This window comes from Salvelinus sp. IW2-2015, linkage group LG14 (assembly GCF_002910315.2).
Source record: "Salvelinus sp. IW2-2015 linkage group LG14, ASM291031v2, whole genome shotgun sequence".
Lineage (NCBI taxonomy): Eukaryota > Metazoa > Chordata > Actinopteri > Salmoniformes > Salmonidae > Salvelinus > Salvelinus sp. IW2-2015.
In genome coordinates, this window is record NC_036854.1 from 4906427 (window position 1) to 4917165 (window position 10739).

Sequence of the window (10739 nt, forward strand, 5' to 3'; positions counted from 1 at the left end):
ATTGGACCCCAGAAAAGGTAGCTGCTGCTCTTGGCATGGTGATGCTAACAAATACTAAATACTATTATTTACCCAAGATAATCTGGTGCACCCCCTCCTCCTCATACTAAGCATCATCCACAAGTGCTGTGTGGTGTGTGTCGTGTGATGTGTGTGTGTGTGGTGTGGTGTGTGTGTGTGTGTGTGTTGTGTGTGTGTGTGTGTGTGTGTGTGGTGTGTGTGTGTGTGTGTGTGTGTGTGTGTGTGTGTGTGTGTGTGCGGTGCAATCCGTGCGTTGCGGTGGACGAGAGGCATGTGTTCCCATTGCAATAACTCACATGTGGTTTATGTATTAACTGTGCTAGTGCTAAGTAGGAGGAGAGAATAACCCACAAACCGTGTCTGTGAATGGAAACTAGGGCTTTTCCTTGCCAAAAATGACTGGTATTTACATATTTTATGCTAAATATGCTTCCAGTTCGAGTATTAGTAGGTCTCAGTCTCTTTACATGACAATGCTGTATATAGGACTATGTTAAGCTTTACTAAGGTATGAAACATGAATTTGAATTTGGGGAAAAAAACAGAATTTGTTTTCTAAGCAGAACAGTATTCCTCTGATGTATTTTTCTTTCTTTCTTACTTAAGAGGGCACTGGGTAGCTGGCATGTCACTATCCATACCAGCCCATCCTACTGCTTCACTTAAGAGGGCATGGTAGTCTGATGTCTACCCAGCCAGCCCATCACTCTACATCTTACTTAAGAGGGCACTGGGGTAGTCTGCTGTCTAATCCATCCAGTACCCGACTCTACTTTCTTAACTGAAGAGGCACTGGGGTAGTCTGCAATGTCAATATCATCTTCATGCCCACCTCTGCTATCCTCCTACCCAAAATAGAATAACACTACAAAGTATACATATCAATTATCTAGTTTAAGCTTAATAATTCATCATCATTATCTCAGAGTCTGGCATCAGTGGGGGGTGGTGATTTGGGAACAACATCGGACCCATACAGGCTGGAGTTCTCTGTAAAATTGAGAAAGCACCTGATGATAATCCTAAAAATACAAACAATGTTGGCTTCTGCTAAAGACGTTGACGGCTGACAAGGCACAGTGAGGTCCAGCCCACTGAACCGCACGAGAACCAGACACTCCAGCTATCATCTCTTCTCCTGCCACTACCTCACCCCCCAACCTGAGAGGACAAGAAAGATAGAGATAGCGGAGAGAGAGAGAGATGAGAGAGAGAGAGAGAGAGAGGAGAAGAGAGAGAGAGAGAGAGAGAGAGAAGAAGAGAGAGCCGCCGAAGCGACGGAGACGAGCAAGAGACGCCAGAACAGACAGAGAATCAAACAGTGAAGAGAGAGCAATACAGTATGAAGAGGGAGAATAACAGTATGAGAGAAGAGACATGAAGAGAGAGAGAGATAGAGAGAGAGAGGAGACGGATGAGAGAGACGTGTCGAGGAGGACTGTGAGAGAGTGTAGAGAGTAGTGCGTGCGGAACGACGTGTTGAGAGAGTGGCTTAGAAGAGAATAACAGATGAGCTGAGTGTCCAGAGCAGAGTGTGAGAACGAATGAGACCCAGAAGAGGAGCGGTGGAGGGAACACAGAGAGACAGAGCGTCCGAGAGGACACATTCCCAGTAATGAGACGCGAGTCGCAGAAGAGGACCCGAGAGACATGAGTGACCAGAGACGACCCCCAGTAGAGAGAAGAGAGAGAGAGAGAATGAGTGAGAGAGAGGCGAGAAAGTGGGGGGGGGCTGGGTGCCATTTACCCAGGTGCCCTCTGCAAAGTGGTGTCGGGTGTGATGACCACGGAGAGGCAGAATTCCACTCCGACTGCAAGCGGTTTCAGCAGTTTCAGGCCCAAGTTGCTCAACACGCGGTCGACTCTCCTGCGGCGCAGGGTTTGGCGTGAACCCTGCCCAGTCGACTGGTCACGAGGTTAAACACTAGGTGACCACGGGCTGGATCATGTGACAGGGTGATTCACATGAAGCGCTTCCATTCCATTTGTGCTCTTCATCACTTTTTACCTATAAGTTCTGATAAGAATGGGCAATCATCCTAGAAACTGTTTTATGCTGACCCAACACATGCATTGAACACTGACCAAGTGTAGTAGCCTTTGCTTTAAGGCCTAGCTATCTAAGTACATGGCGGAAAAAAGTATCTTAGTCAGCACCAATTGTGCACGTTCTCCCACTGGTCAAAAGATGAGAGAGGCTATAATTTTCATCATAGGTGCACTTCAACTATGACAGACAAATGAGAAAGATATCAGAAAATACATTGTTAGGCATTTTATGAATTTTGTATTTGAAAATTATGGGTGGGAAAATAAGTACCTGACCTTGGTCTGGTCATTTTCACATCCTGAACGCCCGTGACAGCCTGTACATCGAGAAAAGGGGCTCCAGACTGTCCTGGAGGAACTACCTCCTGTAGGTTTTCCCTCCACCCTGTTCTGGAAGAGCCAACCCTCCCTGTAGGTTTCTCGTATCCAACCCTTTCGGGGATAAGCCCTCCTGTAGTTTTTCCCTCCACCCTGTTTCCTGGAGAGCTACCTCCTGTGAGTGTTCTCGTTCCAACCTATTCTGGATTGAGCTACTCTAGGTGTTCTCTCCAAACCTGTTCCTGGGAGCTACCACTCTCTGAGGTTATTCACTCCAACTGCCTGTTCCTGGAGAGCTACCCCCCTGTAGGTGTTACTCCACCCTGTTCCTCTGGAGAGCTAACCCTCCGTGTAGGTGGCTTCCAAACCCTGTTCTGGAGAGCTACCCTCATGGTAGTGGTCTCTCCAACCATGTTCCTGGAGAGCTACCTCCTTAGTCAGGTCTCTCCAAGGAGATGTGGTGTGGAGTCAGGCGCAGGGAAAGGCAAGTTTCCGAAAAGAGCTTTTAATAAACAAGGTTCCAAAGAACAGGAAAAAGAACGACAACAGTAAGCCTCAAAACCACCTGTACAACAGAACCTAAAAACCGCAACCCACAAACTGAATGACATCAAACGAACAAACTCCAGCCGACCCCGGAAGAAATGGCGAGATTTAACACTACCCCCCCTAATTACCAAGAAAGAAACACAGGTGACACACAAGACAGACATAACCAAAGAAAAGGAAAGGGATCGGTTTGGCAGTAGCAGAGACCGACTGTGCGGGCCGAACGGTCGACGACGCCGAGCGCAAAACACCGACAGGAGAGGAGCTCACTTCGGTGGAGTCGTGACACTCCTGTTAGGTGGTTCTCGTCCAACTGGTCCTGAAGAGAACCTCCTGTAGTTTTAAACTCCAACCCTGTTCCTGCTTCCTGGAGGATGGATTCTCTCCAACCCTGTTCCTGGAGAGCTACCCTCCTGTAGGTTTTCACTCCAACCCTGTTCCTGGAGAGCTACCCTCCTGTAGGTGTTATCTCCAACCCTGTTCCTGGAGAGCTACCCTCCTGTAGGTGGTCTCTCCAACCCTGTTCCTGGAGAGCTACCCTCCTGTAGGTGGTCTCTCCAACCCTGTTCCTGGAGAGCTACCCTCCTTGTCAGGTCTCTCCAAAAGGAGATGTGGGTGTGGAGTCAGGCGCAGGAGAAAGCAAGTTTCCGAAAAGAGCTTTTAATAAACAAGGTCCAAAGAACAGGAAAAACAGGACKACAACAGTAGCCTCAAACCACCTGTACAACAGAACCTAAAAACGCAACCCAAAACTGAATGACATCAAACGAAACAATCCCGCACAAACCCCGGAAGAAATGGCGAGATTTAAATACCCCCCCCCTAATTACCCAAAAAGAACACAGGTGACACACAAGACAGACATAACCAAAGAAAAGGAAAAAGGATCGGTGGCAGATAGCAGACCGGCGACGACGAACGCCGAGCGCAAAACGAACAGGGAGAGGAGCCACCTTCGGTGGAAGTCGTGACACTCCTGTAGGTGTTCTCTCCAACCCTGGTCCTGAAGAGCTACCCTCCTGTAGGTTTTAACTCCAACCCTGTTCCTGGAGGACTACCCTCCTGTAGGTTGTCCCTCCAATCCTGTTCCTGGAGAGCCACCCTCCTGTAGGTTTTCACTCCAACCCTGTTCCTGGAGAGCTACCCTCCTGTAGGTGTGATCTCCAACCATGTTCCTGGAGAGTTACCCTCCTGTAGGTGTTCTCTCCAACCCTGTTCCTGGAGGAATACCGTTCTGTAGGTTTTCCCTCCAACCCTGTTCCTGGAGAGCTACCCTCCTGTAGGTTTTCCCTCCAACCCTGTTCCTGGAGGACTACCGTCCTGTAGGTTTTCCCTCCAACCCTGTTCCTGGAGAACACCGTCCTGTAGGTTTTCACACCAACCCTGTTCCTGGAGGACTACCGTCCTGTAGGTTTTCCCTCCAACCCTGTTCCTGGACAGCTACCCTCCTGTAGGTGTTCTTTCCAACCCTGTTCCTGGAGAGCTACCCTCCTGTAGGTGTTCTCTCCAACCCTGTTCCTGGAGAGCTACCCTCCTGTAAGTTTTCCCTCCAACCCTGTTCCTGGAGGACTACCGTCCTGTAGGTTTTCCCTCCAACCCTGTTCCTGGATGACTACCGTCCTGTAGGTTTTGCCTCCATCCCTGTTCCTGGAGGAACACCGTCCTGTAGGTTTTCCCTCCAACCCTGTTCCTGTAAGACTCCCGTCCAGTATGTTTTCCCTCCAACCCTGTTTCTGGAGGACGACGTCCTGTAGGTTTTTGCCCTCCAAGCCTGTTCCTGGAGGACTACCATCCTGTAGGTTTTTTCCCTCCAACCCTGTTCCTGGAGGAATAATCGTCCTGTAGGTTTTCCCTCCAACCCTGTTCCTAGAGGAAAACCGTCCTGTAGGTTTTCCCTCCAACACTGTTCCTGGAGGACTACCGTCCTATAGGTTTTTACTCCAACCCTGTTCCTGGAGGATTACCGTCCTGAGGTGTTCTCTCCAACCCTGTTCCTGGATAGCTACCCTCCTGTAGGTTTTCTCTCCAACCCTGTTCCTGGAGCGCTACCCTCCTTTAGGTTTTCCCTCCAAGCCTGTTCCTGGAGGACACCGTCCTGTAGGTGTTCCTCTAACCCTGTTCCTGGAGGACTAATCGTCCTGTAGGTTTTCCCTCCGACCCTGTTCCAAGGGGAAAACCGTCCTGTAGGTTTTCCCTCCAACCCTGTTCCTGGAGAGCTACCCTCCTGTAGGTTTTCCCCTGTTCCTGGAGAGCTACCGTCCTGTAGGTTTTCCTCCAACCCTGTTCTGGAGAGCTACTCCAACCCTGTTCCTGGAGAGCTACCCTCCTGTAGGTTTTCCCTCCAACCCTGTTCCTGGAGAGCCACCCTCTTGTAGGTTTTCCCTCCAACCCTGTTCCTGGAGGAAAACCGTCCTGTAGCTTTTCCCTCCAACCCTGTTCCTGGAGGAATACCGTTCTGTAGGTTTTCCCTACAACCCTGTTCCTGGAGAGCAACCCTCCTCTAGGTTTTCCCTCCAACCCTGTTCCTGGAGGACTACCGTCCTGTAGGTTTTCACTCCAACCCTGTTCCTGGAGGACTACCGTCCTGTTGGTTTTCCCTCCAACCCTGTCTCTGGAGGACTACCGTCCTGTAGGTTTTCACTCCAACCCTGTTCCTGGAGGACTGCCGTCCTGTTGGTTTTCCCTCCAACCCTGTCTCTGGAGGAATACCGTCCTGTAGGTTTTCACTCCAACCCTTTTCCTGGAGGACTACTGTCCTCTAGGTTTTCCTCCAAATCTGTTCCTGGAGAGCTACCCTCCTGTAGCTTTTCCCTCCAACCTTGTTCCTGGAGGAATACCATCTTGTAGGTTTTCCCTCCAACCCTTTTCGAACGCACCCGATTCTAATAATTACCTGGTTAATAAGCTGAATCTGGTTAGTTACGATTGGGATTTGAGCGAAAACCTATGGAAGGGTAGCTCTCCAGGAACAGAGTTGGACAGCCCTGCCCCTAGAGGCACCAACTCCACCAACTTTAAGAACGTTTGGAGATCATTCCACATGAGAGGAGGAAAAAAACTAAAAGCAGATTTACCAGGGTTAGCCATCCCTGAGTCCATGTCTAATAACTGGGTGGGTTAGTGAAGGGATCTCCAGGGTTAGCCATCCCTGAGTCCATGTCCGGTAACTGGGTGGGTTAGTGAAGGGATCTCCAGGGTTAGCCATCCCTGAGTCCATGTCTGGTAACTGGGTGGGTTAGTGAAGGGATCTCCAGGGTTAGCCATCCCTGAGTCCATGTCTGGTAACTGGGTGGGTAGTGAAGGGATCTCCAGGGTTAGCCATCCCTGAGTCCATGTCTGGTAATGGGTGGGTATTGAAGGGATCTCCAGGGTTAGCCATCACTGAAGTCCATGTCTAGTAACTGGGTGAGTAGTGAAGGGATGTCCAGGGTTAGCCATCCCTGAATCATGTCTAGTACACTGGGTGGGTAGTGGAGGGATGTCCAGGGTTAGCCATCCTGAAGTCCATGTCTCGGTAATGGGTGGGTCGTGAAGGGATCTCCAAGGGTTAGCCCATCCTGAGTCCATGTCTGGTAAATGGTGGGTATTGAAGGGAATTCTCCAGGGTTAGCCGATTCCTGAGTCGCATGTTAGTAAACTGGGTGGTAGTGAAGGGATCCCCAGGGTTACCCACTCCTGAGTCCAATGTCTTGGTAAATGGGGTGGGTAGTGGAGGCGATTTCCAGGGTTGCCATTCCTCTGGAGTCCATGTCTTGGTAACTGGGTGGGTAGTGGAACGGGATCTCCAGGGTTAGCCATCGCCTGAGTCCTGTCGGTAATGGGTGGGTTGTGAAGGGATGTCCAGGGTTAACCACCCTTGAGTCCTTGGTCTAGTAATGGTGGGTAGTGAAGGGATCTCCAGGGGTTAACATCCTGAGTCCATGTCTAGTAAACTGGGTGGGTTAGTGAAGGGTATCTCCAGGGTTAGCCATCCCTGAGTCCTTGTCTAGTAACTGGGTGGTTAGTGGAAGGACTGTCCAGGTTTAGCCACCTGAATCCATGTCCGGTAACTGGGTGGGTAGTGAAGGGATCTCCAGGGTTGCCATCCCTGGGTCCCATGGTCCTGGTAACTGGGTGGGTAGTGAAGGGATCTCCAGGGTTAGCCATCCCTGAGTCCAAATGTCTGGTATACTGGGTTGGGTAGTGAAGGGATGTCCAGGGTAGGCCATCCCTGAGTCCATGTTGGTAATGGGTGGTTATGCAAATGCAATGATTTGTCCCTATCAACCGTAATAAGATCAAGCGCTATGATAAATGGCCTCCAATCGGCTTTCACCCAACGCTTAATGTGTTGTTAAATCTGTGTGAATGTATTGTTATGTTTTTAAAATTTGTATAACTGCCTTAAATTTTTGCCTGGACCCCAGGAAGATAACTGCTGCCTTGGCAGGAACTATTTGGGATCCATAATAAATACAGATACAGTGGCAGAGCATTTCATATAGCGGATAGCTCCATGGGTGTAACTTAGCTTGGAGACACCGAGAGAGAGAGAGAGAAAAGACAGGGAGAGAGAGAGAGAGAGAGAGAGAGAGAGAGAAAGAAAGAAGGAGAGAGAGCGAGAGGAGAGAGAGAGAGAGAGAGAGAGAGAGAGAGAGAGAGAGAGAGAGAGAGAGAGAGAGAGAGAAGAGAAGAGGAGAGAGCGAGAGAGCAGAGAAGAGAGAGAGGAGAAACTTACACACACAAACAGACCCTACAGTGCCCCCAGGGACAGCAACCAATTAAGACCCTAACGAAATCATGAGAAAACAAAAGATAATCTATCTAACCATGTGTGAGTAATTTAACACGAACACTGAGATCATAGAATGCTATTTGGTCCTAAACAAATGAGTACACATTGGGCAGAAAATTAGAACAAACTCTGACCACTGTATTGACCCCCATGCTCTAATGAGGAAGCTTTGAACTATGTACACGTGAGCCTAGCCTTGACCCCCCCTCCATTGAGCCAAAGGAGCCGTGGCGTCCTTGCTCCAAGAAGCGTCGACAGGTTCGAATTGTGCACGAACATGGCCAAGGATATGTGCACATCTAGAGAGAGATGGAGAGAGAGAGAGAGAGAGAGAAGAGAGAGAGAGAGAGCAGACGAGAGAGAAGAGAGAGAGCAGAGAGAGAGAGAGAAGAGAGAGAGAAGAGAGAGAGAGAGCGAGAGAGAGGAGAAGGAGGGCAGAGAGAGAGAAGAGAGCAGAGAGAGGAAAACCAGACCCACGAGCCCCCAGGACAGCAACACAGTAGACCCCAACCAAATCATGAGAATACAAAAAGATAATTACCTTGACACATTGAAATAATTAACAAAACTGAGGCAAACTAGATGCTATTGGCCCTAAAAGAGAGTGCACAGTGGCAGAATAATGACCACTGCACTGACCCAAACTTAAGGAAAGCTTTGACTATGTACAGAACTCACTGAGCATAGCCTTGCTATTGAGAAGGCTGCCGTAGGCAGACTGGGCTCCCAAGAGAAGACAAGCTATGTGCAAAAAAAAAACAAACTGCCACAAAATGGAGGTGGGAAACTGAAGCTGCACTTCCTAACCTCCTTGCCAATGTATGACCATATTAGAAGACCACATATTTTCACTCAGATTACCCAGACCCAACAAGGAATTCCAAAACAAACCATTTGATAATTCCCTATTGGGTGAGAATACCACAGTGTCCAATCACCGCGCAGCAAGATTTTGTGTGAAAATAAGACAATGGCAAAGCAGTGAGACAAACACCATTGTAAATACAACCATAATTTTAAATGGTTTATTTTATTTTCCCCTTTTGTACGTTAACTATTTGCACATAATATAACATTTGAAATGTCTTTAATCTTTTGGAACTTTTGTGAATGTAAGTTTAACTGTAATTATGTGGTATTGTTTTTTTCACCTTTTGTTTATTATCTATTTAAAATAAATTAGAAAATTGAATTTGAAGAGAGAGAGAGGAGTGGGAGGGAGAGCACAGAGGGAGAATGGGGGGGTGAGAGAGAGAGAGAGGGGGAGTAGAGAGAGAGACAGGGGAGGGAGAGAGAGAGGGGAGAGAGGGGGGGAGAAGGGGGGTGTGTGAGAGAGAGAGAAGAGGGGGGGAGAGAGAGAGACAGGGGAGGGAGAGAGAGAGGGGAAGCGAGGGGGGAGAGAGAGAGACAGGGGAGGGAGAAGAGAGAGGGGAGAGAGGGGGGGAAGAGACAGGGGGGTGTGAGAGAGAGAGCCCGCATGTTTTATGTATTGTGACGAGGGTAGAGAACTGCCCAGAGTCCTGGGAAATGTGACATAAACAGTGTTGGATGGGTTTGTGTGTGTGCGGCCGTGTGTGGGTCTGGACCAGTGGGAAAGAATCCTCAGTCGGAGCCCTCCCAATGACCCCTGCAGGCCACAGTATTCACGTGTCACCCATCCACCCTGTTCAAAACTGCAGGAGGAGAGCTCCTATACCATCACTCTTTTCCTTCCCTCCTCCTCTCCCTCCTCTCCTCACTCTTCCCTCTCCTCCTCTCATCCCTCTCCTCCCCTCCTCTCCTCCTCTCCACTCCCTCTCTCAATCCCACCTCTCTCTCCCCTCCTCAATTCCCCTCTCCCTCCTCTCCCCTCTCTTCTCTCCTTCCCTCACCTCCTTCTCCTCTCCTCCTCTCCTCTCTCCTCCTCTCCTCCTCCTCGCTCCTTCCTCTCCTCCCCTCCTCTCTTCCCTTCTTCCCTCCCCTCCTCTCTTTCCCCTCTCCTCTCCTCCCTCCTCCTCCCCTCCTCTTCCTCTCTTCCCTCCCCTCCTCCCCTCTCCTCCCTCTCTCTCCTCTCCTCTCCTCTCCTCCCTCCTCTCTTCTCCTCCCTCCTTCTCCTCTCTCCTCCTCCCTCCTCTCCCTTTTTTCCCTCTCTTCCCTCTCCCTCTATCTTCCCCCTCCTCATTTCCTTTCCTTTCCTCCCCTCCTCCTCTCCCTCCCCTCCTCTCCTCTCCCCTCCTCCTCTCCTCTCTTCCCACCCCCCCCCTCCCCTCTGGAAGGCTTTATATGGTTTAACTGACCTTTTCAACGCTGTGTAAAATGTTGGCTTCCAGCCAACAGGGAACAATATGTGTGTGTGTGTGTGGTGTGTGCTGTGTTGTGTGTGTTGTGTGTGTGTGTGTGTGTGTGTGTGTGTGTGTGTGTGTGTGGTGTGGTTGTGTGTGTGGTGTGGTGTGGTGTGTGTGGTGCTGTGGTGTGTGTGTGTGTGTGTGTGGTGTGTGTGTGTGTGTGTGTGTGTCACGCCACACACTCACATACACAGATTGCATAGCAGCACGAACCACATTAAGTGAAGTTGAGGAAAAGTGAACTAAATTGAGTTTGCGCTGGAGTGTGAGACATCCTAGATTACTTGACTATGATGTGACAATTGTGGTTGTCTTACTAACTACCTTAAAATGAATGCCTAACTGTCCAGTCATCTGGATAAGAGTGTCTGCTTAAATGACTCAACTTAATTGTTAATGTTTAATTAAGGGAATCCTATCATCCACCCCAGATGTTACAGAATCCTTCTGGACTTTCTCTCTGGTGTCATGGGCCTGACGAACTGTCCTTCTCTGCTGGAGAATGGTTGGATTTACCACAGTGAGAGTTCATCATACCTCTCCTCTCCTCCATCTCTCCTCTCCTTCCTCTCTCTCCCTCTCCTCTCTCTCCTCTCCTCTCTCTCCTCTCCTTTCTCTCTCCTCTCCTCTTCCTCTCCTCTCTTCCTCTCTCTCGCACCCTCCTCCTCACCATCCCCCCTCCTCCTTTGCCTTCCACCCTCCAA